At 39.5% G+C, this 26817-nt stretch overlaps 1 protein-coding gene across 19 annotated transcripts in view; it reads right to left on the bottom strand.

The window, feature by feature from the left end:
• R3HCC1L (R3H domain and coiled-coil containing 1 like) overlaps positions 1–26817 on the bottom strand; it is a 112919-nt gene that overhangs the window by 39518 nt on the left and 46584 nt on the right. For 2 of the 19 annotated variants that reach the window (XM_055093255.2, XM_063607503.1), the window contains exon 1: positions 2090–5330. The exons of 16 other annotated variants lie outside the window; for them this stretch is intronic. The gene's annotated coding sequence lies outside the window, so the exon portion shown is untranslated. Of the gene's footprint in view, positions 1–1572; positions 5331–26817 lie in introns of those variants that run through there. One more of the 19 variants, XM_055093258.2, reaches the window with a different exon arrangement.

The following is a 26817-nucleotide window of genomic DNA, read 5'->3' as shown; positions in this document are numbered from 1 at the left end:
TAGACAATCAAGAAATAATAAATCAAGCCCTATTTATGGCATTTGACAATCTCTGTAGCGTAAACATTCTTCCCATAGCTAATTTCTAGTTATCATTGTGACATCACCAAATACAGAGTTGGGGAAAAAAATGTACAAAAGCACACCATTCTATTATTTCAACCAGAGGTACGATATACTTACATAAATAGCTTGAAAAGCATAGATTATAATAAAATGTAGTAAAATAATTAGGAAGTGATGAGCTTGAAGTATTTATTAGCTTTTAAAATGTAATTTTAATAGTAAGCCTATGTTCTTTAGTTTTTAATAATAGCTGTGTTTAACAATCAGTTTGCAGAATTCCTAAAATTTTAACAATCAGGTCTCAGGCCAGTAGGAGACACTCCAATCCACCAGTATGCCCATTTTTTCATAACTCACAGACACAAAAAAGGAGAAGCATCCCCATTCTTGTGGACTGTCAGGATACAGTAGTCCCCACTCTTATCTGCGGCAGATATGTACCAAGATCCCCAATGGATGCCTGGACCATGGATAGTACCAAACCCCATATATATTGTCTTTTACTACACATACATACCTATGATAAATTTTAATTTATAAATTAGGCACAGGAAAAGATTAACAATAACTAATAAAACAGAACAAGTATAACAATACGTAATATTGTTATATATAATATATAAAAGTTACGTGAATGTGGTCTCTCAAAGTATATTATAGTATGCAATATTTTCATACATAGATGACCACAGGAACTGAAACCATGGAAAGCAAAACCGTGGAAAAGAGGAGAACACTATATTGCCAATTTAATTTAAAGCCTTATTGCATTTTTATGAATTTCTTTTGCAACTATAGGCAAGAAACGCTTTTCACATTGGGAGTGGGGCTGCCAGCCATACAATTTTTTAAAATGTACCCTGGATTAAACTTTTCCCATCCTGCTACTTGCTATTTACTAATAGCACTTGATCTTCTCTCTCTTTTTTTTTTGAGACCGAGTTTTGCTCTTGTTGCCCAGGCTGGAGTGCAATGGCACGATCTTGGCTCACCACAACCTCTGCCTCCTGGGTTCAGGCTATTCTCCTGCCTCAGCCTCCCAAGCAGCTGGGATTACAGGTGCCCACCACGCCCGGCTAATTTTGTGTTTTTAGTAGACACGGGGTTTCTCTATGTTGGTCAGGCTGGTCTCAAACTTCCGACCTCAGGTGATCCGCCCACGTCGGCCTCCCAGGGTGCTGGGATTACAGGTGTAAGCCACAGTGCTGGGCCGATTATTTTCTCTCTTTTAACACAGTTTTAACCTTTTCCCAATGTTCTAAGTGCTTTTTATCCATCTAATTTGCTTCTTAACTGGACAGAATCCATTATTTGGGGTGCATTTTGCAGCTAATTTATGCTTGAAGGACCATCAGCATGCACTCTGTTCAAAAATCACACTCTCTAAAGGGGATAAAAATTCAGATTCCTTCATAATGGAGGTCAGTCAATTGCTAACACATGCCTTTAAAATATTTTAGGCCAAATCGTTTTTTTCTGTTATACTGTTGAACACTGGGATCATACCTGAGCACCTGTCCAATTACTTCTACAGTTTCCACGGCTCCCTGAGAGAAAATATTGGTAACTTCCTTTAAGTACCTCTCTGATCCATCTTCATGAGAAATTGAACAAGCACAAAATAAATTGGGCTTTCATATTTTCACAACAGAACGTCAACGCTTTTTGTCCCATATTTGGTATCTAAAACACATGGATCCCTCTTCAATCAACAACTGAGTATTGGCACTTAAGGCACTCACTGGGTAATTCAACCATGAATTGATTTAATCCAGTATTTACCAAAGACTCACATGAGACATCTGATATTTGAGAGAAACTGCCTAATGAGCATACTATTCATTCTTCTAGAACAAATTCTGTATTTGTTAGTTCATCAGAATGCACCATAGCTAAACTATATATATTGTCTTAACATTTTATTTGGGAATAATTTCATACCTATAGATGTTACAAAAGTAAAAATAATACAAATGGTACCCTTATACTGTTTACCCATATTCACCTATGGTTAATATTTCACCTCATTTATCATTTGGAATCATGCATATATTCCTCCTCCTCTTCCTCTCTTTACATACACATACACACACATGCAGTTTTTTTCCTGAATATTTTTGAGGGCAAATTACAGACATCATGGCCCTTTGCCCTAAATACTTCAAAGTATAATGTATTTCCTATAAATAGGGATATTCTCTTATGCAGCCACAATACAGTTATCAAAGTCAGCATATTTAACACTAATATAATACTTTCATTTAACTTAAGTAATCCAGTTTTGTCAAGCGATCCTGTAATGTCCTTTATAGAATATTTCCCTTTCCATACAGGATCCAGTTAGGGTCAGGTAGTGCCATTAACTGCCAGGTGTCTTAAGCCTCCGACATTCTAGAACACCTCCACAGTGAAAGCTGTCATTTATGACACTGACATTTTGGGAGAACAGCTCCCCTCCCCACTCTATTTTTTTTTTTTCCTGTGACGGAGTCTTACTCTGTCACCCAGGCTGGAGTGCAGTGGCACAATCTCAGCTCACTGTAACCTCCGCCTCGCAGGTTCAAGTGATTCTCCTGCCTCAGTCTCCCAAGTGAGTAGCTGGGACTACAGGCGACTGCCACCATGCCCGGCTCATTTTTATATTTTTAGTAGAGACAGGGTTTCACCATATTGGCCAGGCTGGTCTCAAACTCCTGACCTTGTGTTCCGCCCGCCTCAGGCTCCCAAAGTGCTGGGATTACAAGCATGAGCCACCGCGCCTGGCCCCCACTCTATTATTTAAGAGAATGCTCCTTATGTAAGGTTTGTCTGATGTCTTCCCATGATGAGACTGAGGTTACACATTTTCAGCCAGAACACTTCATGGTGGTGATGTGTCCTCAGGGCATCACATCTTGAGGCACATGATTTCCACCTGTCCTTCAGTGATGCTCTTAACTTTGATCATCCAGTCCAAGTATTGTCCAATTTTTCTACTGTATAATTACTATGTATTTTCTCTCTTGCAATTAATAAGCGGTGTGTGGGGTAGCACTTTAAAAGCATGCAAATTTTCTGCTTCCTCATCAAAACCAGGTAGCATCCTAAATTTGTTTATTCTTCTCTGATTCCATCTTTACTGTGATGGTTGCAAAACAGATGATTTTCCAACTTGAGGGGTCCCTGCATATTTTACCAGTCAGGCCTTGGAATTTTTCTGAAAGCAAAAGTAAATCATTTATCTTAGCTCACTAGAGACGCTAAGATTCCCTAAATTAAAATTTAATGTTAAAATCTCAGCCAGAGGCACGCACCTGTAATCCAAGCTCTTGGAAGGCTGAGGTGGGAGGACAGCTTGAGGCCAGGAGTTCAAGGCTGCAGTGTGCTATGACTGTGCCTGTGGATGAACAACCACTACACTCCAGCTTGGGCAAGGTAGTGAGACCCCGTCTCTTTTAAAAAAAAAAAAAAACAAAAAAACAAAACCTCATCTTTCATAGTCATTGGTCAATAAAGAAAATATCCATCCAAAAAACATTTCCTAACTTTTGCAAAATCAAGGCTGAAGGCAACTATCATCTTTCCAGTGTCTCACTTATAAAACAAAGGAAAGAAAGCTGTCTCTCTGACAAAGTCATATAGTTCCTTTACCAGACATAGCATAACATGTGTCTCATTCTGCTTTCTTTTCTAGAAAATACAGAATTAAGTTTGGTGTTCAAATGCAATGACTAATGCATCTCAGGTGTCTGATAATATTTGTTTCCCTGTCCCTTTATAAAGTCATCTCCAATTCCCTTGAGAAGGAGGCAAGGCACATGGGAGGGTACGGAAGGAAAATATTTTTGTGGAAAATACTTAGACAGTATATTCATTTCAAATCTATTTTCTGAATAATATCTTTAAGTTTTATCAACTTAAATATGTTTGAATGACAATATATTCTTTGGAATTATAAAATGTCTCAAATGAGGTATTCAGTATATTGAGTTCTAATCCTGGCATCCTCTTCAAATGATATGCAAAAAACTATGCAACAGAAAGATATTTATATAAAGCATTCACTACCAGACCACTACCAGACCATTACAATTCTCATACATTTAAATGCCAATGCAAATATCTTGAATGTTAAGATTCAACAGACAGGCTTTTAATTCAAGATGACAGATTAAGCACACAAGTAAACCCCCCTAAAATGGATCCACATCTATATGGAATTCATTTTATAATAAACGTGGCACTTCAAATCAATGGAAAAATATGGAACATTCAATGTCAGTACAAATGCCTAGCTGTTCATTTGGCTTGTCAATATTGAGGGTTTTGCGTGTATATTCAAATGAGACTGGTCTACGATTTTCCCTCCCAGTACTGGGAGTTATATGATTGGGTTACCAAGGTTACTGCAAGACACAATATGTAAGTTAAAGATTTATAAAATAAGGCTGGGTGGGCTTACTGTTGGTAGAATTCCTTGGCAGCACTGTCTGGGACTCATACTTTTTGGTGAAGATGTTTAGAAATCATTCATTTTCTTTAATGTTAAAGGTCTATTCTAGTTTCTCTTTCTTCTTCTAGAAAATCTGCCTTTGACCTAGCTTTTCAAATTTGATATAAAAGTTATTCACAGTAAGTTCTTGTTGTTGCTTTAGCTCTGCTATATGTCCCCTTTTTTGTGCTTAATATTATTTATTTGTGCTTTCTTCCTTTTGTGTTGAGCAGTGCCGACGGAAGTCTATTTTATAAGTCTTCAATGGGCCAGATTCTATACTACAAAAGTTATTGCTCCAAGCCTTAGTTTACTTAATGCATAAAATGGGGATAATAACAGACTTATAGGCACACTGAGCAGATTACCTAAAAATATGCATGTACAGAAATTTGCCAGGCATGGTAAAAGTCTCCATAAAAGTTAGCTATTATTACTTAAATGGACATTGAATCCCTTAAGTTACAAGTTTGCAGATGGAGTCAAGGCCCTTATGATACACTAGTATTCATAATGTCCCCTGATATCTGTTTCTACTAGACACTAACACCTATTGCAACCATGTATCCTGGTTTTGTTTATCAATTTCTCACTAATAGCCTATTGCTGTAAATACTCAATCACACAAAGTAAATACAATGCAACTCAGTAGTAATGTGAAAATACAAACCCTCAAAAGAATGCAGGATTTCATGAAGTCTATGAAAATAATATTAAAGAAAATGCTCATCTCACAGCAACATCCTTTGATTCTGGCAGAATCAAACCACTCAACAACTAAAGATAGAACAATTCACTCAACAACTAAAGAAGGACGATGATAGAATAAGAATTGAGAAAGGGTTAAGAAAATATCTTGAGAAACTGGTAAAACCCTCAAGAGTTTTGATAAAACTGATACACAAGTCTATTTTATATAACAAATGTTAGATAAATGAAACACAAAATGAAGGATGCTATCAGACTATTATACAATTCTACTGGAAAAATTATGCCAGGAAGATATCACATCATTCTTTGTTAATTCTGAGAATTAGCACAGCTGCAGTTACAATTTAAATTTTGTTAAACATATAGAAAAATGATATACATATAGTAAAATGTTTTCATTTCTGAATACTGTCCCTAACAAATCTTTTTCATTAATAACTAATAAATCTTGTCTCCATTTTTAATAGGTTTACTTTTAAGAGGTATTTTCCAAATACTAATTTTCTCAATTAGCAAGAATTTCTCTTAAGTGTATATTCCTAATGAGGAAAAAAAAAGCTATTATCTAAACTGCTAACACTGATTACAACTGGGAGAGCAGGAACTGAAACAGGAAAAAGAATTATAAAGAATTATCATCTTTTTATACAACATATGCCACAGTATTGTTTAAATTTGTTACAAAAAGAACAGGCAGTATTCTTGTAATTTAAAAAAAATCACTAAAATTTAAAGATACGCTATTGTTTTAGCATAATAGGACATTACTATAAACATGTTAAGAGAAAGCAAAGGCAATGAATATTGATAAGCAGATATTTATTGGACAAAATTACTGTAAGCAAGAAAATGATGAGAGGACAAAAGAAACTCTTTAATATACTTGACAGGAAAATGAAACAAGCAGCACATAAATTACTCGATGTTGGAAAGATACTCTCAAATGCTGCAGAATGCTGAGCAACCTCTACTCTTTAGTTTAAGAATGATCTAGGACTATACTGTCCAATTAGTCACAAGTAGCTATCAAGCACTTGAAGTGTAGTTAGTCTAAACTGAGATGTGCTGTGCACATAAAATACATTTGGATTTCAAAGACTTCATACAAAAAAATGCAAAATGTCCATTATTTTTATACTGATTATATGTTGAAATGATACTATTTTGAATATACTGCATTAAATAAAACATTAAAATTAACTTCATTTGTTTATTTTTGTAGTTTTTAAAGTAGCTTCTAGAGAATTTAGAATTACATGTGTGGTTCACATTTGCGGTCCACATTAAATAATTCTAATGGGTTAGCACTGGTCTAAGATCTTGCCATATCCCTAATGCCACAGGACAAATATAATCTGCTTTTCTCCTTCTGTTTTGTTGGCTTCAGCAGCATGGGAACACACCAAATCAAGAAATCAACTAAACCATGAATGTACAGATAAGCTTATCTGCATACAAACACTTTAGTTCATAATGATTTTTTTAAAGGATCCAAAGAAGTAAAGTCTATTCATGTTCCATAAATCAGAAAACAAAACTAATTAGATAACAATCTGAGAGGTAAAAGTCAGCTCCAACAAATTTAGAAGCATTTTTCCCAACTTTTTTTTTTTTTTTCCTGAAAACGAAGGCTTTTTATTATGTTTGAAACTGTGGAAGGCCCTAAATTTCAAATCATTTCTTTGCATATTAAAAAAATAACTTCCTTGGTTTCACTACACTATCAAAAGTATTCTTTCTTCTCATTGGTCTACTTACAAACTGGCAAAACTAAGAGATGTCCTGGTCCTGCCATTCAGCAGTGTATATGTCCATTTGTAAAGGCATGGAAGTACCTTACAGGCAAATTTAGTATGTTTGTAATTTAGTGTAGTATTAAAAATTATATTAAGTGATACAAGCAAATCATAAGATTTCTGGGCACTAAGATAATTATACACTTTTAAATTCTAGCCATCCTCTTAAAAAAAAAAATTCACTGCTCTCCTCTCCCTAACTTCATAGTTTGGTGAACAGTATCACTGTCAGCCCAGTTGTTCAAGCCAAAACCCGGGAAGTCACCATCCCTGATATTTCAATCATTTACCAAGTCCTATTCACCTACCTCTACACTGCTTCCAGTGACTTTCTAAAAGACCAATCAGATTCTCCTCTTCATTTCCCAGTTCAAAATTCTTCAGTGGTTTTTCACACACAAGCTTTTTTGCATAACAAATACAATCCTACAAAATTTAGCTCCATTACCACCTTCAAAACTTCCTTTTCTATAACTTCATTACTATATAGAAAAGGTTACCTTTTCTATAACTTCATTATGACTCTCCTTGATAGTCTAAGGTCCTTCCTGTAAGTTTCCACTATACATACACCTTTACATACAAACACTTTCGTTAAAGCAATTATCATACTGCTTTATAGTTACTTGTTTGCACATCTGCCTCTCTTCTTCAGTGTAGAGTTAGTTTCTTTTTGTCTTTGTATCTACAATGCCATTGCACTGCATTTGGTACTAAATAAATATCATTTCTTTATATCACTAAATATTCATTCATTCCACAAATATTTATTAACTACTGTGTGCCAAGTCCCATCTTAGGCATTGGGAACACAGTAATGAACAAAGCTCCTGGCCTCATGGAACTTACTGGTGAAGACAATCAATCAATCAACAAACATTTAAACACATCCTATAATGTATAAGGCTACAGAGTAAAATGGAGCAGAGATGAAAATACAGGGAAGACCATGTTGTAAAGTGAGGAAGACCACTCTGAGGAGTTAACACCTGAGCTGATGTTTAAATCGAGTCAGAGAGACACATAAATTATCAGGGAAAAGAGAAATCCAGGAAAAAGAATGAACACGTGCAAAAACTCTGAGGCAGGACAATTTTGGCATGGACAAGAAGTAACAGGAAAACAAGTGTGGTATCAGCAGAATAGGAAGGGGTGGAGATGGGGGGCATGGTGGCTTGCATCTGTAATCCGAGGTCAGGAGTTCAAGGCCAGCCAGGCCAACATGGTGAAACCTCTGCTCTACTAAAAATACCAAAAATAGCCAGGCATGGTGGCACACGCCTGTAATCCCAGCTACTTGGGACGTTGAGGCAGGAGAAATCACTTGAACCTGGGAGGCTGAAGTAGGAGAATCACTTGAACCTGGGAGGTGGAGGCTGCAGTGAACTGAGATTGTGCCACTGCACTCCAGCCTGGGTGACAGAGTAAGACCCTGTCTCAAGAAAAAAAAGAAGGGGCGGAGAAGTCAGTAAGACAGCTAAGGGCCAGAATTAGTAGTGGCTGGTAGGTTATGGCAAGAGCTTCGGATTTTATTTTCAGAGTGCTGGGGAATTATTGGAAGGTTTCAACATGATCTGACTTACTTTTGCTAAAGATCATTCTAGCTAATATGTAAGTACAGGGGGACAAGAGTAGAAGGAAGGAAACCTGTTAGGAAGTTATTGCAGCACGTCTAGGGTGGTAGCAGAGGTCATAAGAAGTGGTCAGATTAATCATAGAATCTGAAAGCAAAGCTAACAAAACTTTATGGACTGATTGTATGGGATGTGAAAGAAGACAGGAGAAACCCTTTCTCTACAAAAAATACAAAAATTAGTTGGACATGGTAGCACGCGCCTTATAGTCCCAGCTACTCAGGAGGCTGAGTTGGAGGAAAACTTGAACCCAGCAGGTTGAGGTTTCAACCCTATCTCAAATAAATAAATAAATACAAATAAAATAAGATAAATGCTGTTGGAAGGTCAAGTAGGACGAACTGAGAATTTCCACTGGATTTAGCAAGATGGGGTTGTCGTTAACACTGGAATGGCTTCATGGAATTGGGGAGATAAATATCCCACTGGAACAGTCTAGGAAGCAAGTATGAGGGGAGGAAGACTAATCCAATAGGAAGGTAAAAACTGATGATGTAAATGGGAGATGAATGGGTTAACTGTAATAAAGGCATAGATAAATAATTTTTAAATCCTGGAACAAAAAGTGAGCAACTATGAGATTAGAAATTCTAACAATACCTGCTTTGTCATACCTTTATTAGAAATGCAAGGGTAGTACTAAGTAGAATATAATATTTTGCACTCCTCTATTCACCACATGACAAAGCACCTTGAGACTCAGTGTTTATACATAAATAAATGTCACATATTCAAAATCTTCCTTAAAAGCTATTCTTGACTTAGCAAAGTTCAGTATTAAAGCCTGTACAAAATCAGTTCTCCAGTCATTTGAATTCAGTCTAAGGAACACATATTTAAATAAACTCTGCTTCTTTAGCAATAGTCAGTATACAGCTTTGGAATACTGGCTGACTTTATGGATACAGCAGCTAATATTTATCGATGAATTTTTATACAGTGCTCAGTGTTCTGATGACAAAACTAGATACAAAGTTATTTTTCTTGGCCACTACAGGCTACTTGAAGAATGAGGTCTCCAAGTAAAAAAAGATGGGGTTTAACAGGGTACAGTTTTAAAAATAATAGATGGCTCAAAGGTCTACAATGGAAGGTACAATCTACTTTTAGGAAAAGTTTTAATAGCTAACAAAGAGTTTTTTTTTTTTTTTGTATTTTAATACAAAAGGACTTTACAATAAACCTAAAAGCAAAAACTAAAAATCTGTATTCTCCTTCCAGAGAAAACCACTGTAACATTTTGTTTTGTATGCTTATAGACGTTTTGTGCATTTTCTGTAGTAAAAAAAAAAAAAAAAAGAACATAAATTTACCTCTTCACAATTCTCAAGTGTATAGCACAGTATTTTAACTATATGCACATTGTTGTATGACAGATCACTAAACTTTCTCATCTGACATGACTGAAACTCTACACTCACTGAACAATTCCTCATTTCCTTGGCAACCACCATTCTAGTTTCTGTTTCTATGAGTTTAATTCCTTTAGATACCTCATATTAGTGAAATTATGCAAGTATTCAACTTTTTGTGATTGGGTTATTTCACTTAGCAAAATGTCCTGAAGGTTCAACCATGAGGCAGCATGACAGGAATTTCTTCCTCATAAGGTTGGATGATATTCTGTTGTAGGTACATGCCATATTTTCTTTATCCATTCATCCACTGATGAACACTTACATTGCTTCCACATCTTGATTACTGTGAATAATGCTGCACTGAACATGGGAGTGCAGATGTCTCTTTAACATCTAATCTCATTCCCTCGGAATATATACCCAGTAGTGGGACTGCTGGCTTATATGATAGCTCTATTTTTAGTTTTAGGAAGAATTTCCATATGTTCTCCATAGGAGCTGTGCCATTGTACAATCCCACCAACAGTGTGCAAGGGTTCCAATTCCTCTACATCCTTGTCAACACTTGTTATTTTCTGTTTCTTCTTTGATGGCGGCCATCTTAACAGGTGTGAGATAATATCTTACTGTGGTTTTTATTTGCATCTCCCTAATGATCAGTTGTGTAGAACATCTTTTCACATGCCTGCTGGCCATGCACGTATCTTCTTTGGAGAAATCTTTATTTGGGTTCTGCTCATTTTTTATTCAGATTATTTGTTACTGAGTTGTCAAGTTCTTTATATATTCCCAATATTAACCCCTAGTCTAATATATGGTTTACAAATATCTTCTCCTATTCCTTAGGCTGTGTTTATACTCTGATGACTGTTTATTTGCTGTATAGAAGACTTTTAAGTTGGATGTATGTTTTTTACATTTTTAGTTTTTTAAGTTGGATGTACATGTTTTTGCTGTTTTTGTTACTTATGCTTTTGATGTCATATGCAAGAAACCACTGCTAATTCCAATATCAAGAAGCTTTTCCCCTGTTTTTTTCTAGGTTCTCAGTTCTTATATTTAATCCATTTTTAATTAAATTTTGTATATGGTACACCTCATTCTTTTGCATGTGGATATCCAGTTTTCCCAACACGATTTATTGAAGAAACTATCCTTTTTTCCATTGTGTAGTCTTGGTATGCTCATCAAAGATCATTTGACTATACGTGGGTTTATTTCTGGGCTCTCTAGTCTGTGCTACTGGTCTATATGTCTGCTTGTATGCTAACACCACACTGTTTTGATCACTATAGCTTTGTAATATGCTATGGAATCAGGAAGTGTGAGGCCTCCAGCTTTGTTCTTCTTTCTCAAGACTGCTTTGGCTATTTGGGCTCCTTTGAGATTCCATACGAATTTTAGGATGGTTTTATCTGTTTCTGCAAAAAACGCTGTAAGGATTTTGACAGAGATTGTTCTGACTCTGTAGACTGGACAGTATGGACATTTTAACAATATTAAGTCTTCCAATCCACAACAGTATTGCATCAATATTCATCAAGAATATTGGTCTTCTTGTACAGATTGAGCAGCCCTAGTACAAGAATCCTAAATCCAAAATGCTCCAAAATCCAAAACTTTTTGTGTGCTGACAGTGCTCAAAGGTCATACTCAAGGGAAATGCTCATTGGAGCATTCTGAATTTTGGATTTTTGGAGTAGAGATGCTCAACCAGTAGTATTTGTCTGGCTTTAGTTTCAGCATAATAATACCAATTTATGTCTTTCCATATTTTTGTATCTTTAATTTCTTTCAGCAATGTTTTATAGTTTTCAATGTATGTCTTTCTCCCCTCGATTAAGTTTACTCTTATGCATTTTATTCTTTGTGATGCTACTGTAAATGAGATTTTCTTTATTTCCTTAATTGTTAGTGCACAGAAACACAAGTGATTTTGGAGAGTTGATTTTGTATCCTGCAACTTGGCTGAATTGGTTTAACAGTTCTTACAGTTTTTTTTATTTTTTATTTTTTTTGGTTTTGTACATGTAAAACCAAGTCATCTGTGATTAGGGATAATCTTACTTCCTCCTTTCCAATTTGGATGCTTTTTATTTCTTTTTCTCATCTAACTGCTCTAGCTAGGATTTCTATTACAATGTTGAACAAAGTGATAAGTGGGCATTCTTGCCTTGTTCCTGATCTTAGAGGAAAAACTTCATTTTTCACTAATGATTATGTTAGCTGTGAGTTTTTCACATATTACCTTTATTATGTTGAGATAATTTCCTTCTATTCCTAGGTTGTTGAGTGTTTTTATCATAAAAAGGTATTATGTTTTGTCAGTACTTTTACTGAATCAGTTGAAATGATGTGATTTTTGTCCTCAGTTGTTAATATTGTATATATTCTATATTTATTGATTTTCATATGTTGAGCCATCCTTGCATCCCAGAGATAAATTCCACTTGGTCATGGTGTAAGATCCTTTTAATGTCTTATTGAATTCATCTTGCTAGTATTTTGTTGAAGATTTTTACAATATTCATCAGAGATACTGGCCTGTAGTTTTCTTATAGTATCTCTGGCTTTGGTATCAGGGTAATACTGACCTCATTAAATGAGTCTGGAAGTGTTCCTTCCTCTTCCATTTTTTGGAAGAGTTTAAGAAGAATTGGTGTCAATTCTCCTTTAAATGTTTGGTAGAATTCCCCAATGAAGCCATGTGGTCCTGGGCTTTTCTTTGCTAGGAGATTTTTGCTTACTAATTGAATTTCCTTACTGCTTATGGGTCTGCTCAGATTTTCTATTTCTTCATTATTCAGTCTTGTTATGTTTCTAGAAATCTATCAGTTTCTTTCAGGTTAGCCAATATGTTGGTGTATAATTGTTCATAATAGTCACTTAATGATCCTTTGTATTTCTGTGGCATCAGTTGCAATGTCTCCTTTTTCATTTCTGACTTCAGTTGAGTCTATTCTCTTTTTCCTTAGCCTAGCTAAGGGTTTGTCAATTTTATTGATCTTATGATCTTTTCAAAATGCCAAACTATTTAGTTTCTTTACTTTTTTCTATTATTTTCCTATTTTCTATTTTGTTTATTTCTGCTCTATATTATTTCCAAGACCTTTTTTTTTAAAGCTTTATAAGACTTACCTAAAAGCATAGGTTCCTAAGCCAGTTTTTCCAATTTTTTTCCTGCATTCCACAGTAAGAAAAGCATTTCATATAATAACACAGTAAACAGACTCATACATATATGTGACTTAAAAAAAAAGTCCAGGCTGGGTACAGTGGCTCACACCTATAATCCCAGCACTTTGGGAGTCTGAGGTGGGTGGATCACCTGAGGTCAGGAGTTCATGACCAGCCTGGCCAACATGGTGAAGCCCCATCTCTACTGAAAGTACAAAAATTAGCCGGGCGTGGTGGCGGGTGCCTGTAATCCCAGCTACTTGGAAGGCTGAAGCAGGAGAATTGCTTGAACCCGCGAGGCAGAGGTTATAGTGAGCCGAGATCACGCCACTGCACTCCAGCCTGGGCAACAGAGTGAGACTCCATCCATACCTTACACCTTATACAAAAATTGATTCAAGATGGATTAAAGACTTAAATGTTAGACCTAAAACCATAAAAACCCTAGGAGAAAACCTAGGCAATACCATTCAGGACATATGCATGGGCAAGGACTTCATGATTAAACACCAAAAGCAATGGCAACAAAAGCCAAAATTGACAAGTGGGATCTGATTAAACTAAAGAGCTTCTGCACAGCAAAGAAACTACCATCAGAGTGAACAGGCAACCTGCAGAATGGGAGAAAATTTTTGCAATCTACTCATCTGACAAAGGGCTAATATCCAGAATCTACAAAGAACTTAAACAAATTTACAAGAAAAAAACAAACAGCCCCATCAAAAGCGGGCAAAGGATATGAACAGACACTTCTCAAAAGAAGACATCTATGCAGCCAACAGACACATGAAAAAATGCTCATCTTCACTGGTCATCAGAGAAACGCAAATCAAAACCATGATGAGATACCATCTCACGCCAGTTAGAATGGCAATCATTAAAAAGTCAGGAAACAACAGATGCTGGAGAGGATGTGGAGAAATAGGAATGCTTTTACACTGTTGGTGGGAGTGTAAATTAGTTCAACCATTGTGGAAGACAGTGTGGCGATTCCTCAAGGATCTAGAACTAGAATTACCATTTCACCCAGTGATCCCATTACTGGGTACATACCCAAAGGATTATAAATCATGCTACTATAAAGACACACGCACACATATGTTTAATGCGGCACTATTCACAATAGCGAAGACTTGGAACCAACCCAAATGTCCATCAATGATAAACTGGATTAAGGACATGTGGCACATATACACCATGGAATACTATGCAGCTGAAAAAAAGGATGAGTTCATGTCCTTTGCAGGGACATGGATGAAGGTGGAAACCATCATTCTCAGCAAACTATCACAAGGACAGAAAACCAAACACCACATGTTCTCACTCACAGGTAGGAACTGAACAATGAGATCACTTGGACACATGGCAGGGAACATCACACACTGGGGCCTGTCTGGGGGTGGGGGACTGGGGGAGGGATAGCATTAGGTGAAATACCTAATGTAAATGATAATTTGATGGGTGCAGCAAACCAACATGGCACATGCATACCTATGTATCAAACGTGCAGGTTGTGCACATGTACTGTAGAACTTGAAGTATAATAATAAAAAAGTCCATAAAATACTTACCTTTAATATATGCACTACTATTACTTTTAATCTAGAACTCTTCTTCACTTTTTACAATTTAAGGCTTTTAAAATTCTTACAATTTAAGATCTATTTATTCACTAAGTTGATTTCACTTGAATAAAAGTTTTGAAATACTATTCTAAACAGCATATTCAATGTCAGAAAAGTATACAACAGGCATAGAAAATATTTTCTGTTTCAAATAATTTGTAATTCTGGTTGTAGAGCAAGGTAAAAGAGAAAACATGAGTAAAAAATTGGAAGATTCTTTGGCAGAATAAAATTAGAATAATAAAATAATAAAATAAAAAATATACCCAATCCTTTCCACACTTTCAAGGTCTTCCCACTTTCAATGTCAATCACAAGTACAGTACAACTGGCCCTCCATATCCATGGGTTCCATATCTATGGATTCAACCAACCCAGAGATGGAAAATATTCAGTTAAAAAAATTGTGTCTGTAGTGAACATGCACAGATTTTCCTCGTTATTATTCCCTAACAATGAAGTCTAACAAATATTAACCTAGCATTTATATTGTATTAGGTATAAATAATCTAGAGATGATATAAAGTAAAAAGGAGGATGTACATAGGTTATATACAAATACTGCCATTTTATATCAGAGACTTGAACATCCTCAAATTGTGGTATCCAAGGAAAGTCTTGGAACCAATTCTCCAGGGATACTAAGGGTCAACTGCATTTGCAAATAAGAAACCAAGAAATGTCCTTCTCCTGCACAGGCGCTTCACTTAAAAGAGATTCAACACAAACACAGCACAGAGGCACTTGTGTGTGATATAATAACATAAAAAATTATACTTGGACAGCAGAGAAATGGCTTCATATTTTAAAAACTATAAAATCTGCTAATGAACCACAACTGATTCTGCTGTAGTTTTCTTAATGCATCCTTCCGTAAATGCACTTGCACTAGTTATTATAATACAATGATATATTTCACACTTGAAAACACAAAATAATTCCTGTATCTGCTTGGAGATTCATTTTTACTTCTATTCAAACCAGGTTATACAAAATATATATTACAATTTAAAAGAATAAGACAATAATTTCTAAAATTAAAGTCTATAGTGAAAGAAATTACTCTATAGGTCTTCTCTTTAACCTATCTGGACTAAAGAGAAATAAGCTTTTAACCCAGGTAGACACTCACTGAGAGACCTTACATAGATAGACCTTACTAAAAGGCATGCAAGAAACAGAATCACTAGTAGAAAGCAGAATGAGAAGTCAAACAGTTCTGTTCAAACTGCCAAACTGCGCCATGTATAAGGTGATGCCTCAAGGCCTTCTTCATTGTGAAATGCTGTCCTCACCCCATATGCAATGCACAGCTGTACTACAACCTCCAGATCACTATTTTTTGTTTTAGTAGAGTACCTGATTTTTATTGTTTCTTTCTCTTCACCATCTGTCACTTATTGCTACTCTAGGCATTTCTATTTCTCTCAACCTAAAGGGCAATGCAAATTCCAGAGTGTCCAAATTACATACAAAGTAACAATAAAAGGCCTCTAAGTAAGGATCTGAGGTGTTTCCTAATTGAGCAAAATATATGAACTTTAATACATGAACTTTATATTTATTTTGGCCACTTATCAGATCTTATTTGCTCACCTGACAACTCACTTGACTATTTTATGTTCAAAATAGTAACATTTCATTTGTTTCTCCCAACAACCCTATGAAGTAGAATTATTACTAGTCCAATTCTACCAATGATAAAACCGAGGGAACAAGGGTGTTAAATTGTGTCCACCAAGGCCAAAGGACTAGAATATGGCAGAGGATTATCTAGATCCTAATCTAGATACTCTGAGACCAATGTCTGTGCTCATAAATGCCTATGGCAATATGACTATATCAGTGTGGTTAGTACTCCCCACTTAAATATCTTTAACAATCTTATAGGAAAAAATACATAAATAACTATATCAATTACTTAATGTTAGGAGATGAGAAGCCCCAATTGCCTTCTTTAACCTCTCCAAAAGCTACTCTGAAAGACATAACTGAGGCACAGAAATGAAAAGCCAAAGGAACACCAGTTCAACAAAGCTGATAAGAAAGTTTTCAGACGGGGTTTCGATGTGTCGGCTGGGCTGGTCTCCAGCTCCTAACCGCGAGTGATCCGCCAGCCTCGGCCTCCCGAGGTGCCGGGATTGCAGACGGAGTCTCGTTAACTCAGTGCTCAATGGCGCACAGGCTGGAGTGCAGTGGCGTGATCTCGGCTCGCTACAACCACCTCCCAGCCGCCTGCCTTGGCCTCCCTAAGTGCCGAGATTGCAGCCTCTGCCTGGCAGCCACCCCGTCTGGGAAGTGAGGAGCGTCTCCGCCTGACCGCCCATCGTCTGGGATGTGAGGAGCCCCTCTGCCTGGCTGCCCAGTCTGGAAAGTGAGGAGCGTCTCCGCCTGACCGCCCATCGTCTGGGATGTGAGGAGCCCCTCTGCCTGGCTGCCCAGTCTGGAAAGTGAGGAGCGTCTCTGCCCGGCCGCCCATCGTCTGAGATGTGGGGAGCACCTCTGCCCTGCTGCCCCGTCCGGGATGTGAGGAGCGTCTCTGCCCGGCTGCCCTGTCTGAGAAGTGAGGAGACCCTCTGCCTGGCAACCGCCCCGTCTGAGAAGTGAGGAGCCCCTCCGCCCGGCAGCCACCCCGTCTGAGAAGTGAGGAGCGTCCTCCCTCCTCGTCCGGGAGGGAGGTGGGGGGGTCAGCCCCCGCCCGGCCAGCCGCCCCGTCCGGGAGGTGAGGGGCGCCTCTGCCCGGCCGCCCCTACCGGGAAGTGAGGAGCCCCTCTGCCCGGCCAGCCGCCTCGTCTGGGAGGGAGGTGGGGGGCTCAGCCCCCCGCCTGGCCAGCCGCCCCGTCCGGGAGGCGAGGGGTGCCTCTGCCCGGCCGCCCCTACTGGGAAGTGAGGAGCCCTTCTGCCCGGCCAGCCGCCCCGTCCGGGAGGGAGGTGGGGGGGTCAGCCCCCCGCCCGGCCAGCTGCCCCATCCGGGAGGGAGGTGGGGGGGGTCAGCCCCCTGCCCAGCCAGCCGCCCCGTCCGGGAGGGAGGTGGGGGGATCAGCCCCCGCCTGGCCAGCCGCCCCGTCCGGGAGGGAGGTGGGGGGGATCAGCCCCCCGCCCGGCCAGCCGCCCTGTCCAGGAGGTGGGGGGCGCCTCTGCCCGGCCGCCCCTACTGGGAAGTGAGGAGCCCCTCTGCCCGGCCAGCCGCTCTGTCTGGGAGGGAGGTGGGGGGGTCAGCCCCCCGCCCAGCCAGCCGCCCCGTCCGGGAGGGAGGTGGGGGGGTCAGCCCCCCGCCCGGCCAGCCGCCCCGTCCGGGAGGGAGGTGGGGGGGTCAGCCCCCCACCCGGCCAGCCGCCCCGTCCGGGAGGGAGGTGGGGGGGTCAGCCCCCCGCCCGGCCAGCCGCCCCGTCCGGGAGGGAGGTGGGGGGGGTCAGCCCCCCGCCCGGCCAGCCGCCTCGTCCGGGAGGGAGGTGGGGGGATCAGCCCCCCACCCGGCCAGCCGCCCTGTCCGGGAGGTGAGGGGCGCCTCTGCCCGGCCACCCCTACCGGGAAGTGAGGAGCCCCTCTGCCCGGCCAGCCGCCCCGTCCGGGAGGGAGGTGGGGGGGTCAGCCCCACGCCGGGCCAGCCGCCCCGTCGGGGAAGTGAGGGGCGCCTCTGCCCGGCCGCCCCTACTGGGAAGTGAGGAGCCCCTCTGCCCGGCCAGCCGCCCCGTCCGGGAGGGAGGTGGGGGGTCAGCCCCCCGCCCGGCCAGCCGCCCCGTCCGGGAGGGGGGGGGGTCAGCCCCCCGCCCGGCCAGCCGCCCTGTCCGGGAGGTGAGGGGCGCTTCTGCCCGGCCGCCCCTACTGGGAAGTGAGGAGCTCCTCTGCCCGGCCACCACCCCATTTGGGAGGTGTACTCAACAGCTCATTGAGAACGGGCCATGAAGACAATGGCGGTTTTGTGGAATAGAAAGGGGGGAAAGGTGGGGAAAAGATTGAGAAATCGGATGGTTGCCGTGTCTGTGTAGAAAGAGGTAGACATGGGAGACTTTTCATTTTGTTCTGTACTAAGAAAAATTCTTCTGCCTTGGGATCCTGTTGATCTGTGACCTTACCCCCAACCCTGTGCTCTCTGAAACATGTGCTGTATCCACTCAGGGTTGAATGGATTAAGGGCGGTGCAAGATGTGCTTTGTTAAACAGATGCTTGAAGGCAGCATGTTCGTTAAGAGTCATCACCACTCCCTAATCTCAAGTACCCAGGGACACAAACACTGCGGAAGGCCGCAGGGTCCTCTGCCTAGGAAAACCAGAGAACTTTGTTCACTTGTTTATCTGCTGACCTTCCCTCCACTATTGTCCTGTGACCCTGCCAAATCCCCCTCTGCGAGAAACACCCAAGAATGATCAATAAAAAAGAAAAAAAAAAAGAAGAAAAAAAAAAAAAAAAAAGAAAGTTTTCAACAGTCTAGCCTTATTTAGCATTACACTGAGCCTATCCTATAATGGATCCAAACACAGGACTCTCCACTGCCATTTGAAGACTTACTTGTCAAGGATGACTTAGGGCTGTTCCTTTTGAGATGTAGTTCTAAATGATCTCTGAATGCCTACTGAATACTTGTATATTTTAGCTTTCAATAAATATTCCTTGAGTAAATGCGGGCTGGGTATTCTGCGCTCTCTACTGCCATACCAAACTGTAAGCTTGTCTGACTAACAATCATACCTACAACTCCTTGAAAGCAAGAAATACCTTATCATTTTTAGTTTCTCAATACCCAGCACCACTCCTGGCACATACAGCATTCAATAAGATGTTTGTTAAATAAATGAGCACAAAAGCAAATGTGCCTGGCACAAAGCAGTATCAATTCAGATGTTTCTCCTTAATTTGAGATTGTGTGTGTGTGTATGTAAAAGGTATGTGTATTCTTGAACAACATTAAGAATTCCTTTGGCCAAGTATAATGGGTCCTGCCTATAACCCCAGGACTTCTGGGAGGCCAAGATGGGAGGATCACTTAAGTCCAGGAGTTTGAGACCAGCCTAGGCAACATAGCGAGACTCTATCTGTACAAAAAAAAATTGTTTTTTAATTAGCTGGGCATGGTGGTGCACATCTGTAGCCCTACCTACTTAGGAGGCTGAGGTAGGAGGATCACCTAAGCCCAGGAGTTTGAGGTTACAGTGAACTAAGACCAGACCAATGCACTCCATCCTGGAGAACAGAACAAGACCTTATCTCTTAAAAAAAAAAAAAAAAGAATTGTTACATCTTATCTGTTTGACTCAACTCACTAGCTATTTTCCTACTAAAGCAAACCTTTCTCAATTTGTATATATGATACATATCTATTTATAGAAAGAGACCTTATGTGCAAACTAATGATAACAGCAAAATTAAACCGGAGCCAGACTTAAGCCCCCCATCCAAAACCTACTTCATTCTTGTAAACCATAATTTCCTGCCACCATCAAAGAAATGATACTCTGTATTTTTACATTACTAGCCCTTTTTACAGATGGGAAATATGTAAACATAATCCAATTATGAGAAATGATTAAGAGACCTATGATTATGACTGTTTCTTAGATTATAAAAACCTTATATGGCTGATATGCCCTAATGTGAAAATCTGCAATGCAAAATGCTCCAAAGTCCAAAACATTCTGAGCACCGACATGACACTCAAAGGAAATGCACATTGGAGCATTTCAGATTTCAGATTTTCAGGTTAGGGATGCTCTACTGTTAAATATAATGCAAATATTCAAAAAAAAAAATCAAAATCAAAAACACTTCTGGTCCCAAGCAGTCCAGATAAGGGCTACTCAATCTGTAGTATGTTGGATTTAACAAACTGTACATGGCAATATAATGTAAACTTGTACCCTACCGAATAAGTCAATGAATGAAGCACTGGGTTAAGTGCTTGTATACATCATCTCACTTAACCTTTGTAACAACTCTTCAAGGTGTATATAATTATTATCACCATTTTACAGACAAATAAATGAAGACTCAAGGTTGTACATCTGTACTTACTAAGTACAGAAACCAGAATGCACACCCAGCTTTGACTAATACCTGAGTTATTTAGCTACTCACAACTCTATCCCACAGTACACCCCCAAAAAAGCAAAAAAATTTCTAAATCATGACTGCCTAACTCTAACATTGTAATAATACACCATACTTGCTTTTAACTACATCATTCTGAGAAGGAAAACTGATGGCCTTCATAAGCTTCATGCCTACTTTCCCACCTTAAGCACTGAAATCTTGAATCATATGAGAGCTGTTTATCACTAACATCCTTTTTCTGAAAACTATACTTTGCCCCTCCACTGCCATGAAAAACATTATTGGCACCCACAGCAATGTTGTGTATAAAACTTGTCACAGCTGTTAGTGGCAATGATCACTACCTTAGGTGACTCTGGAGTCTTAGAAGACTTGAACACTCTAATGTAAGTTCTAAAGGTTTATGTAAGATCCACCACACCAAATGCTGAGTAAAACCATCTGGAAAAAACAAGGAAATTATATGATTAAATATAGTTAAATGTCTCTCTACATGGAACAGCTATTTGAGAAGATCAATTGTATGCTATTTTTGTTCCAAAAGAGCAAGGTTTGCAGATTTTTTGTTTATATACCAATAAGCCAAACATCAAAACCGAAGGAACCAAACTGTCCTGTTTTTCTCAACACTCAAAGACAATCAGGCAAGAGAAGTTCATTTACCATGACTTACATATTACTTAGATATTTTTTCCTTTTCTCTTTTTCTGACTTACCTCCACGGCCTCAATGAATTTTGGGCCATACATAAACGATAATTATGAAAGTAAACCAAGGGTCCTTTCTTCTACTCTCCCTCTGGAAAGAAGGAAGGAAACTTGGAGGTTCTACAGAAACATACCAAGATTTTTACTGGATACATCCCAAGTCTTCCCTCTTCCTCACTCTCTGTATTCAACCAATGGAAAAGTTCCACTGATCTTCACATTTGAGTATCTCTTTAATTTGCCTGGTTGTCCCTATCTCTAATGCCACTACTCCAAGTTAAAACAACACATACAAATGCCTGGATTACTGAGGTAACCTATCTAACTAGTCTTGGTAACTGCTTTGCTTCTTTCCATTCACTCTTCACCTTCCATCCAAAATGACTTTTTCAAAACCATTAGTTACTCAGATGTCACCCTCCCTAAAGTCTTTCAATGACTTGCCACTGTTTTCATGATAAAATCAACTTAACATGGCTTAGAAGACTCTTCTTTCTAACCTGGCTCCAACCAATTTCTCCAGTCTTACCTTTTGTCACTTCTGTCTTCATATGCTTTATAGCCACATGGCTCTTCTTTCAGATTCTCAAACTCTTCATGTTGGTTCTGTGGGTTTGTTTGTTTTCCATCTTAGCTACTGGATAATCTCTTCCTTCTACCTACTCTACTTCCCTACAGCCTCCCAGCCATCTTTAACCTAATTCCTACATAATCTTTAGGTCTGCATCACAGTTCTTTCTCTGAGAAGCCTTACCTAATCATTCTAGATAAGACTGGGTGCCTCCTTCCATATACATCTCCTACTACAGCTCTTATCATTACTTTAGTATAATTACCTCTTTAATTATCCGGTCTTCCCCATTAAACTATATGCTCATTAGAGAAAGTATTATTAAGGGTACTTGCTCATCCCTATATCCCCCAACACTGAGCACAGTGCCTAGACACATAGCACAGACTTGACTTTTTTATATTGAATAAATGAACAAACAAAAATACAAATTTGGAGGAAAAAACTGAAAGGAACAGATTTAAAAGATATTTTAACCATCAAAAATCCCGTATCAATAGACATCCTCAATAAATAAATGGGACTTCTAGGTGCTGCTTAGGATGAAGAAAGTTAGAAAGTCATTTTCACCATTAAAACAAAGTAAAAGATGGATGTTGTGCAAAATCACAAATTTTCTTGAACCCAGCACAAAAGTAAGGTAACCTTAAATCTAAGTAATTGATCTGAAATCTAAGGAAAGACAGGATTTTAAAGGGAGAGATGGGACATGAGCACTACTTTACCTATAGTAAACACCAGACACCATACAAGCCAATAAGAACTTGGTTAAAAAATTTTGTAATTACTACAAGCCAAATGTGGACCTGCAGCTAGGGGAAGCAAACAAAATCTACCCTGCTTAAAGAAGGGGCAAGATCTCTGAAAAAGCCCCATACTTGAGACCCAGAGAAAATGGAAACACCTAGCTAAAATGGAGACTGGAAAAATCCAACACAAAATGTCCTCCCCATCTCCCATCAAATGCAGGCTAGCAAGCCTCAAACAACATGTAACAGCAATGTACTACAGTCATGTGTCACTTAATGACAGGAATATGGTCTAAGAAATGCATCATCAGGTGATTTCATTGTGAGAACATGACAGAGTATACTTACACAGACAAAGACAGTATAGCCTGTTACACACCTAGGCTATACAGTATGGTATATTATTGGTCTTAGGCTACAAACCTGTACAGCATGTTACTGTACTGAATACTGTAGGCAACTGTAACACAATGGTAAGTATTTTATCTAAACATAGAAAGGTACAGTTAAAATATGGTATTATAATCTTAGGGGACCATCATCATATATGCAGTCTGCTGTTGACCAAAACATTGTTATGTGGCGCATGACTGTTTGTGAGCAAAGAGCTAAAGCATGGAGAAATACCTTCTCTGAGATGCAAGTTCAAAGGGAAGACCGACCTAAAGCTGAGGGTAGACATTAAGAAAAACTCTCTGACAAACTAAATCCTACCCTAAACACAAAGTAATGCTAGAGAAACTTTAAGCCTGTGGTAAATTAAAGGTAACCTAGCAATAACAAAACCCTCAACATTCCTCCCCACTACACACACACACACACGTCTCAGGAAAAGACAAAGCATGTCCATTTCCAGGCATAAATACCATTTAACTGGCTCTCTACACAAAATGTCCAGATTTCAACCAAAAAAAAAAAAAAAAAAAAAAAACAGAAAAAGGAGCAAAGAAAAAAAACAAAACAATAGAACCAGATTCGGATACAACCATCATATTAGAACTATCAAACACGGAATTTATACGTTAAATGCTCTAACGAAAAATGTAGATAACATGCATACGCAGATGTGTAATTTAAGCAGAGGGATGGAAACGGTAAGAAGAAATCAAATGGAAATGCTAGAAATAAAAATATAGTAACAGAGATGAAAGCTTTCAACAACCTTATCAGAAGACCAAGACAGTCTCAGAATCAGTAAAGACATCAACAGAAACTACTCCCACAAAACATGACAAGAGAATGAAAAACAGAGAAGAGAACATCCAAGTGCTATGGGACAATATCAAATACTCTAACATATGTGTAACTGGAATTCCAGAAAGAGAGACAATAAGACAGAAACAAAATATGAAGAGATAATAACCAAAATTTTTCAAAATTAATACAAAAGAATCCAAAAAGCTCAGAGAACACTAGGCAGCATCAAATAAACAAACAACAACAACAACAACAACAAAAATCCACAATTAGACACATTATATTCAAACTGATGGTGGAAAAAATCAAAGATAAAGAGAAAACCTTGAAGGCTGCCAGAGTTTAAAAAAAAAAAAAAAAAGACACAATACAGTGGAACAGGATAAGAACTTTCAGAAATTTTGAAAGCCAGACACCACTAAAGTGCTGAAAGAAAAAACTGTCAATGCAGAAATCTATATCCATGAAAATATATTTCAAATTGAAGAAGAAATAAAAAATGTTCAGCCTTGTGGTCCATTCCAAGATGGCCGAATAGGAACAGCTCCAGTCTGCTGCTCCCAGTGTGACTGACACAGAAAACGGGTAATTTCTGCATTTCCAACTGAGGTACCTGGTTCATCTCATTGGGACTGGTTGGACAGTGGGTGCAGCCCACAGAGGGCGAGCTGAAGCAGGGTAGGGCATCACCTTACCCAGGAAGCGCAAGGGGTCAGGGGATTTCCCTTTCCTAGCCAAGGGAAGCCATGACAGACTATACAAGGAGAATCGGGACACTGCCACCCAAATACTGCACTTTTCTAATGGTCTTAGCAAATGGCACACCAGGAGATTATATCCCTTGACTGGCTCAGCAAGTCCCACAACCACGGAGCCTTGCTCACCACTAGTACAGCAGTCTGAGATCGAACTGCGAGGCAGCAGCCTGGCTCAGGGAGGGGCGTCCACCATTGCCGAGGCTTGAGGAGGTAAACAAAGCGGCCGGGAAGTTCAAACTGGGTAGAGCCCACCGCAGCTCAATGAGGCCTGCAGGCCTCTGTAGACTCCACCTCTGGGGGCAGAGCATAGCTGAACAAAAGTCAGCAGAAACTTCTGCAGACTTAACGTTCCTGTCTGACAGCTCTGAAGACAGCAGTGGTTCTCCGAGCACGGTGTTTGAGCTCTGAGAAAGGACAGACTGCCTCCTCAAGTGGGTCCCTGACCCCCCATGTAGCCTAACTGGGAGACACCTCCCAGGAGGGGCCGACTGACACCTCATATAGCCAGGTGCCCCTCTGAGATGAAGCTTCCAGAGGAAGGATCAGGCAGGAATATTTGCTGTTCTGCAATATTTGCTATTCTGCAGCCTCTGATGGTGATACCCAGGCAAACAGGGTCCAGAGCGAACCTCCAGCAAATTCCAACAGACCTGCAGCTGAGTGACCTGTTAGAAGGAAAACTAACAAATAGAAAGGAATAACATTAGCATCAACATCAACAAAAAGGAAATCCACACCAAAACCCCATCTGTAGGTCACCAACATCAAAGACCAAAGGTAGATAAAACCACAAAGATGGGGAGAAACCAGAGCAGAAAAGCTGAAAATTCTAAAAACCAGAGCGCTGCTTCTCCTCGAAAGGATCACAGCTCCTCGCCAGCAACAGAACAAAGCTGGACGGAGAATGACTTTGACGAGTTGACAGAAGTAGGCTTCAGAAGGTCGGTAGTAACAAAATTCTCCGAGCTAAAGGAGGATGTTTGAACCCATCGCAAGGAAGCTAAAAACCTTGAAAAAAAGATTAGATAAATGTAACTAGAATAAACAGTATAGAGAAGACCTTAAATGACCTGATGGAGCTGAAAACCATGGCACAAGAACTATGTGACTCATGCACAAGCTTCAGTAGCTGATTCGATCAACTGGAATAAAGGGTATCTGTGATTGAAGATCAAATTTATGAAATGAAGAGAGAAGTTTAGAGAAAAAAGAGTAAAAAGAAATGAACAAAGGCTCCAGGAAATATGGGACTATGTTAAAAGACCAAATCTACGTTTGAGTGGTATACCTGAAAGTGACGGGGAGAATGGAACCAAGCTGGAAGCACTCTTCAGGATATTATCCAGAAGAACTTCCCCAACCTAGCAAGGCAGGCCAACATTCAAATTCAGGAAATACAGAGACCGCCACAAAGATACTCCTCAAGAAGAGCAATCCCAAGACACATAATTGTCAGATTCACCAAGATTGAAATGAAGGAAAAAATGTTAAGGGCAGTCAAGAGAAAGGTCGGATTACCCACAAAGGGAAGCCCATCAGACTAACAGATCTCTTGGCAGAAAATCTACAAGCCAGAAGAGAGTGGGGTCCAATATTCAACATTCTTAAAGAAAAGAATTTTCAACCCAGAATTTCATATCCAGCTTCATAAGTGAAGGAGAAATAAAATCCTTTACAGACAAGCAAATGCTGAGAGATTTTGTCACCACCAGGCCTGCCTTACAAGAGCTCCTAAAGGAAGCACCAAACATGGAAAGGAACAACTGGTACCAGCCACAGCAAAAACATCAATGCTAGGAAGAAACTGCATCAACTAACAGGCAAAATAACCAGCTAACATCATAACGACAGGATCAAATTCACACATAACAATATTAACCTTAAATGTAAATGGGCTAAATGCTCCAATTAAAAGACACAGACTGGCAAATTGGATAAAGAGTCAAGA

Source organism: Pan paniscus, chromosome 8 (genome assembly GCF_029289425.2).
Source record: "Pan paniscus chromosome 8, NHGRI_mPanPan1-v2.0_pri, whole genome shotgun sequence".
In the NCBI taxonomy this organism is placed as follows: domain Eukaryota; kingdom Metazoa; phylum Chordata; class Mammalia; order Primates; family Hominidae; genus Pan; species Pan paniscus.
The sequence above is the reverse complement of the archived record's forward strand: the minus strand, read 5'-3'. Positions and strand labels throughout refer to the sequence as shown.